Here is a 6955-nt window from a genome sequence, read left to right as displayed (position 1 = left end):
AAAAATAAAACCAATTTTTATTTTCTAATGAAAATAAATTATTTTATCCATTTTTTATTTTAATATACGCACCTGGTCCTCCCAAAAACCGGGTCCGCTCAGAAACCGGTCACAATATATAATCGAGTCTAATAATATTTATTAATAATATGATATTTTTATTATATTTTATTTAAATTTCTAAGCGTGATTTCTAGTTATCTTTATGGGTCGTGTTCAAAAAAAAGTCAGAATGTATAAAGATGAATATATTTAATTGCAAAAAAATTATCTGAAGAATTGAATGCATCAATGCAAATTGTTATCAAAGTTATCAATAAAATTAAAAGAAACGCAAGTACGATCGTATTTTTCGTGAATACTGCACTAATCAAAATGAAGATTATGTTAGGTTACTTTTACATACCGAAGTAAGATGGTTATCCAAGGGAAATTGTCTTGAAAGATTTGTGATATTATTTGGTGCAATTGTTGATTTTTTAAGATTACAAGAAGAATTTAAATTGTTTAATTCCTGCAAAATTCATAGAAAAAATATTTTTTATTTAAATTGGATTTTTAAAAAATTAAATGAAGTTTCATTGGCTTTACAAGGAGATTATGTTAATTTAATTGATTGCAAACGATTTATAAATACATTCATTGAAAAATTCAATTTTACAAATTTAATTTAAGTAATAGAAAATTTGGAAAATTCGATTTTTGTGACCACACTTTTGATGACAACGATCTGAAAATTTATGAATTTCATTTAGAATCTTTGGAACAAGATTTGAAAAAAGATTTGAAGATTTAATTAATTTAAACTTTTCTGATTGGATGATTAATCCTTGGTTGCCCATTCATTATGATTCTGATGATGAATGTCAAGAAGAATTAAAGAACTAAAAAACGACGAAGAACTGAAAATAAAATTTAAAAATGAAAACCTGACACAATTCTGAGGAGAAAAAAATCTATAAAAATGAAATTCCCGAAATTATGGGAAAAAATGATGCCAATAATATTATGTTTTCCTACGTCATACTGCGTAGAGAGAGGATTCAGCACTCTGAATAGTATGATCGGAAAAAAAGAAACAAACTAAATATAGAAGAAAGAGGCGACATTAGAATTACACTTACGAAAAGAAGTACAAATTTTGAAAAACTTGTCAATCTTCATCAACCACAAGGATCTCATTAAAACTCTTATTTTTTAAATTAAAATTTTTACTAATGAAATAAGGGGGCGATATAAAAATTGGAGGGGCGAAAAAAATTCCAAGGGGGCGATACAAAAATAAAGGTTGTGAACCACTGTGTTAGACTTTGTTTTAAAGCCTTCGTAAATAAAGTTAGAGTTTTTTCAGATATGAGGATGTAGATCAGAGGTTGTCAAACGGTGTGCCGCGAGACGATTTCTAGTGTGCCGCCTGACAAATACAAATTTGAACAATTTTTTTCTCCAAATTAATTCAAAAAGATAAACAAATTAAAATAATTACTAAAATTAAAATAATCATTTTTTTATTATATATTAAATGACAATTACATGGTTAGCCATTATTTATTAATTTTTTAATAACGTGCGTATCAACGTGCTTATGGGTAAATCAGTTCGTCGTTCTTATAAAAATTCTTATTTGTCATTTGGATTTATATGCAATGATAAAAATAAACTACCTCAATGTTTAATTTTCATGGAAGTCTTGGCAAATGATGCTATGGTTCCTAGCAAACTAAAGAGACATTTTACTTCCAAGCATCCGGACTATTCCGAAAAATCTGTGGATTATTTTATCCATTTTAAAAAACAATACAAGTATTATTTAGTTTTTACTATGTATCGTAGATCTAGTCAAATGATGTTCAATGAAACTTTTGTAAACACAAAGGGATCATTAAAATGTTCATAACTGATTTCAGAATTGATAGCAAAACAACTAAAACCTCACACAATTGGCGAAAACTTGATAGTCGTATTATTGCTCGAACTATGTTTGGTGATAAATATGAACAAAAAATAATGAAGATACCTTTGTCAGATAACCTGAATCAAAAAACTTGTCTATTAAAGAAAATGAAGAAGTTATTTCGCTATTTTATGATCGATCCTTAAGATTAAAGATGACGGAGTTAGACATTTGAGAATTCTGGATATATATTCAAAACATATATCCCAGTTTATCAAAACAAGCACTGACCATAATTTTACAGTTTTCAACGACCTATTTAGGCGAAGCAGGTTTTTCTAAGCTGCATAATATGAAATATAACAAACGCGAAAGTTTGAGAAACATTGATGCTGAAATGCGGGTGGCTTTGTCAACCATTCGAATTAAGTCTTAATTAGTTTTACATATCTTAAAAATTTATTTTTTTTATTTTTAATGTGTGCCGTGGATTTTTTTAAGATTAGTGTGCCGTGAGAATTATTTTTTGAAAAGCTCTGATGTAGATAGTACTTTCTTAAAACCATATTGAAACGATACAAGTGAGAGAGATGGTTAAATCAGTTTTAATATTAGTTTCTCCAGGCTTCTGGATGGCACGCATAATAGAAAGATGGGTCTATATGAGGCAGGCTTGTCCTTTGGCTTCCCGGGCTTCAGAATTGGGTGGATCTGTGATTTTTTTCATGTGGTTGGGATTGTATTGTAGGTGTATATTTTGTCAGCGCCATAATGGCCACAGGTCCAAGATTTTTCATTAAAATGGTTAGGATTTTGTCAGGTTCGCATGAATGTGCATTTTTTAGTCGAATGATCACGTCGTAGACTTTATCAGGTATGAAAAGAGGAAATTTGTTTTTTTGGTTTAATCTTTGAGATCAATACGACTACGTTTTTTGTGTAGAATGTGACTTATATGACAATAGTGTTTCATTAGTCTGTTGAGATTTGGTTTGAGTATGATCCATACATTTTCATTGGTTAATTCGAATTTTTAAAACTTCTCAACATTTTTCATAAACGAGAGAGCGATAATTGCTTACTCACGCCTGTTTTGAGTTGTGTGACTTTTCTTGCTTGTAGTCTTCTTACATTGCAGTTGATTTCCTTATTCTAAGATTGAATCTCTCATTTTTAATTATTCGTTTTGGAACAAAAAGTCTTCTTTCGTCGAGGATTGCATTGTTAAAGTAGTAGATGGCACAATCAAGGGAATTGAAGTTATTGATGTTAAAGTTAGTCAAAGCATAGTCAACGTAATTTGTGAAACTTGTCCAGTCAGCGTTGTTGAATTCAAAGCAAGGTGTCAATTTGTTTTGACGGAGGATATATTGTCGAGATTCAATATTACAGGGTTGCGGTCACTTCGTAAATCGTAAGAAATAGAACAATGAATGAATGAAGATAGCTGTGGTGAACAGAATGAAATGTCTGGGGAGGTAACTGAGTTATTTTTCATCTAGGGAATTCTCATGTTTTGCTTTGGGTTTTTCAGTACAACAGGTTGTTCAAATTGTGATAATAAAAGCTAAGTTGAATGCTTTGCATTCATATCGCCACACAGTATCAGACTCTCCATATTATCCAAGTCGGACAAAGTAAGATTAAAGTCCTTTGGCCTGATGGAGGGATAGGGATATATAACCAAGTTTCCGACCAAAGTAGGTGATTTTATCACAATGAATTTAATCGGTGAATCATCAAAAATTTTTAATTGAGATGAACAATCATGGATATTTAACCAGGTTCTAACGAGAGTTAGTAAGCCTCCACCACGCACAGTAAATCGGTCGCAAATAGCCGAGTGGTGACTGATTCGTTGTCCAAGATAGATTTAATTTTATCAGATAAATGGACCGCTTGTTGCTGATTTCAAAATAACCCAGCAAGCGTTTATCCACAAGCTATTTGAAGTTCAATTTTTCTATTCAGCCTAATCATGTTTACACAATCTTAAAACATCAACTAATCTAATTATTAAATTCAATTAATTCAATTAGTAATATATTTTTAAATGGAAAACCTAATTTCAAATTTTAATTAGCATCACCTGTGGTATTTAATCGTTACAAATTATATTAAGTACTTTTTTTAGGAGATTAAATGAATAAAATTGATGGACTCAAAACACACAAACTTGCAGTTCAAAGAGATTACATTGTAAATCCCAGATTAAGTATAAACATACTTTAAAATATTTAGCTTATCAAACCGTGAGAGCAGTGAATGGCCCATTGGTCATTTTAGACCACGTTAAATTCCCACATTCCGCAGAAATCGTAAAAATTAAACTTCAAGACGGTTCCGTCAGATCTGGCCAAGTATTGGAGATCAAAGATTCAAAAGCAGTAGTTCAAGTTATTTTTATCCCTCAAAAACTTTTTTCCAGGTTTTTGAAGGAACATCTGGAATTGATACTCGTTATTCCACCTGTGAATTTACTGGCGATATTTTTTCGATGGCAGTCTCAGAAGATATGCTTGGTTTCTTATTTTTTATGGTAATTTCACCAGGTAGGGTCTTCAATGGTTCAGGAAAGCCTATCGACCGAGGACCAAGAGTGATTGCTGATGAATATTTGGATATTCAAGGTCTTTGGCCTATCAAATAGATTTAGGTCAGCCAATAAATCCGTGGTCGAGGATTTACCCACAGGAAATGATTCAAACTGGTATTTCAGCGATTGATACAATGAATTCTATCGCCCGTGGACAGAAAATCCCAATTTTTTCTGCAGCTGGACTCCCTCACAACGAAGTGGACTAAAACGTGCTAAAAATTTAGATTGCTGCTCAAATCTGTCGTCAAGCCGGGCTCGTATCCTCAAAATCGAGTAAAGGAGTCATAGATGGACACGAAGATAACTTTGCGATCGTTTTTGCTGCTATGGGAGTCAACATGGAGACCGCAAGATTTTTTAAAAACGATTTTGAACAGAACGGAACTATGCAAAATGTCTGTCTTTTCTTAAATCTCGCAAATGACCCCACGTAGGTTATTTTTTATATTTTAAAGGATTGAGAGAATAATTACTCCCCGAATAGCTCTTACCACTGCCGAGTATTTGGCCTATCAGTGCGAGAAACATGTGCTTGTTATTCTTACGGATATGAGCTCATATGCAGAGGCACTCCGCGAAGTCTCGGCTGCGCGGGAAGAGGTTCCTGGAAGGAGAGGCTTTCCGGGTTACATGTACACGGATTTGGCTACTTTGTATGAGCGAGCTGGACGGGTGGAGGGCCACTCTGGGTCAATCACTCAAATTCCAATCCTAACTATGCCTAATGACGGTAAATATATTGACGATATATATGATAGATATAACTCATCCAATTCCTGATTTAACTGGTTATATCACCGAGGGACAAATATACGTCGATAGACAACTTTATAACAGACAGGTATATCCACCAATCAATGTACTTCCATCATTGTCTCGACTGATGAAATCAGCTATTGGGGAAGATATGACTAGAGAAGACCACGCTGACGTATCAAATCAATTGGTGTTGAAAACTTGTTGATTTGATAGTATGCCTGCTATGCAATTGGAAAGGATGTTCAGTCTATGAAGGCTGTGGTTGGGGAGGAAGCTCTGAATGAAGAAGATTTGTTATATCTTGAGTTTCTTGAGAAGTTTGAACGACAGTTTATATCTCAAGGTGTGACAGAAGTGATATATTTTAGCTGCTTATGACAATCGAACTATATTTGAGTCATTGGATATTGGCTGGAGGTTACTTAGAATTTTTCCTAAAGAAATGCTAAAGAGAATTCCTCATAATATTATTGCAAAATATTATCAGCGAGATTCTTCGAATTCATAATTTTGATTGAAATTTGCTAATTTTCTAATATATACTAATTATTTCTGGTAATTGGTATTTTTCATTATTTTTTAAAATCGACTGCTAGCCTGATTTTTGATTTCCTACGATATTTGGTCATCTCTTAGTTCGCATTTTCTATCATAACTTAAAGGTTAAAATGTTGTATACTTGATTTAATAAAACCGATTTTTTTAAGTCTATAAAACATCTTAATCATTATGTCGGTTTTTTATGGCATTTGAAAATATTAAAAATAGTTTTTTTCATATTATGTCAAATCAAATCGCTTAATTATAGTTAACTATTATCTATTTAGGAGTCCAGAATTTCAGTGATTTTTTCTTTGCTTGAAAAAAGAGCTTGCCAAAAACTTACTTTCCTGTTGTATTTCTATGTAAAATTTTGTTCAGCTAAGTGTTCTCGCGGCATGCCAACACCACAACTTGATTGCGAGGAGACATACTCTTCGTCGTCTACCTTCATTCTATGTCTTTGTCAAAACTAACGGAATAATTTTTTATTTTTGCTTCATAGAGAACCGACAATTTGTTTCCAGGCAGGTGGTCTTTGTGAAATTTTTTCACTTCAACTTGTTTTTTTCATATAAAGAATTTCAATTATAACTTTTATTATCGTCAGTCTTGTAAAAATATCAATTTTAGATATTTTCGTCAGTTATATATTCATAAAGAATTCGCCCTATCTTAAAATAGATATGTGAAAAAATTTTTAAAATTATTGAAAATTCATTTTTATTGGATTTTTTTAATAAATCAATACTTAATTATTCGAATATAAAGTTTTCACTTTCATCAATAAAACACGACCTGTAGCGACTTTTATTGCTTTATTTAAAGTACTCGGACCCTACTCCAGCGCATTGCCTCATTAATCGGAAGGGTTACCGGCGACCCGTGTGAGCACCGGTATTTAATCGAAAGAATATCTATAGCAATAGTCAGAGGCAATACTCTGGCTATCTGCCAATGACTATTTCTCTTTTGGTTTACATAAATAAAATACCAATTTTTTTTTTAAAGTACTAATACGTATAGAATTACATCTCTGTCGAGAATTTGGCCTTCACATGAAAAAATTCAAATATCATTTACTGTTGAATAAGTCGGTCCGAATTGTAGAATTTAAATTTTCCTTGATAAAAAATTAAATTTGTTTATTCAAATGTTAGTAC

The 6955-nt window shown here is 32.0% G+C and overlaps 1 pseudogene; it reads left to right on the top strand.

Annotated features, from left to right (window-relative positions):
* Positions 1-4036: 4036 nt before the first annotated feature.
* Positions 4037-4544, top strand: LOC115228930 (annotated as a pseudogene).
* Positions 4545-6955: the final 2411 nt, after the last annotated feature.

This window comes from Octopus sinensis, unplaced genomic scaffold, assembly GCF_006345805.1.
Source record: "Octopus sinensis unplaced genomic scaffold, ASM634580v1 Contig11382, whole genome shotgun sequence".
Taxonomy (NCBI): domain Eukaryota; kingdom Metazoa; phylum Mollusca; class Cephalopoda; order Octopoda; family Octopodidae; genus Octopus; species Octopus sinensis.
The sequence above is the reverse complement of the archived record's forward strand: the minus strand, read 5'-3'. Positions and strand labels throughout refer to the sequence as shown.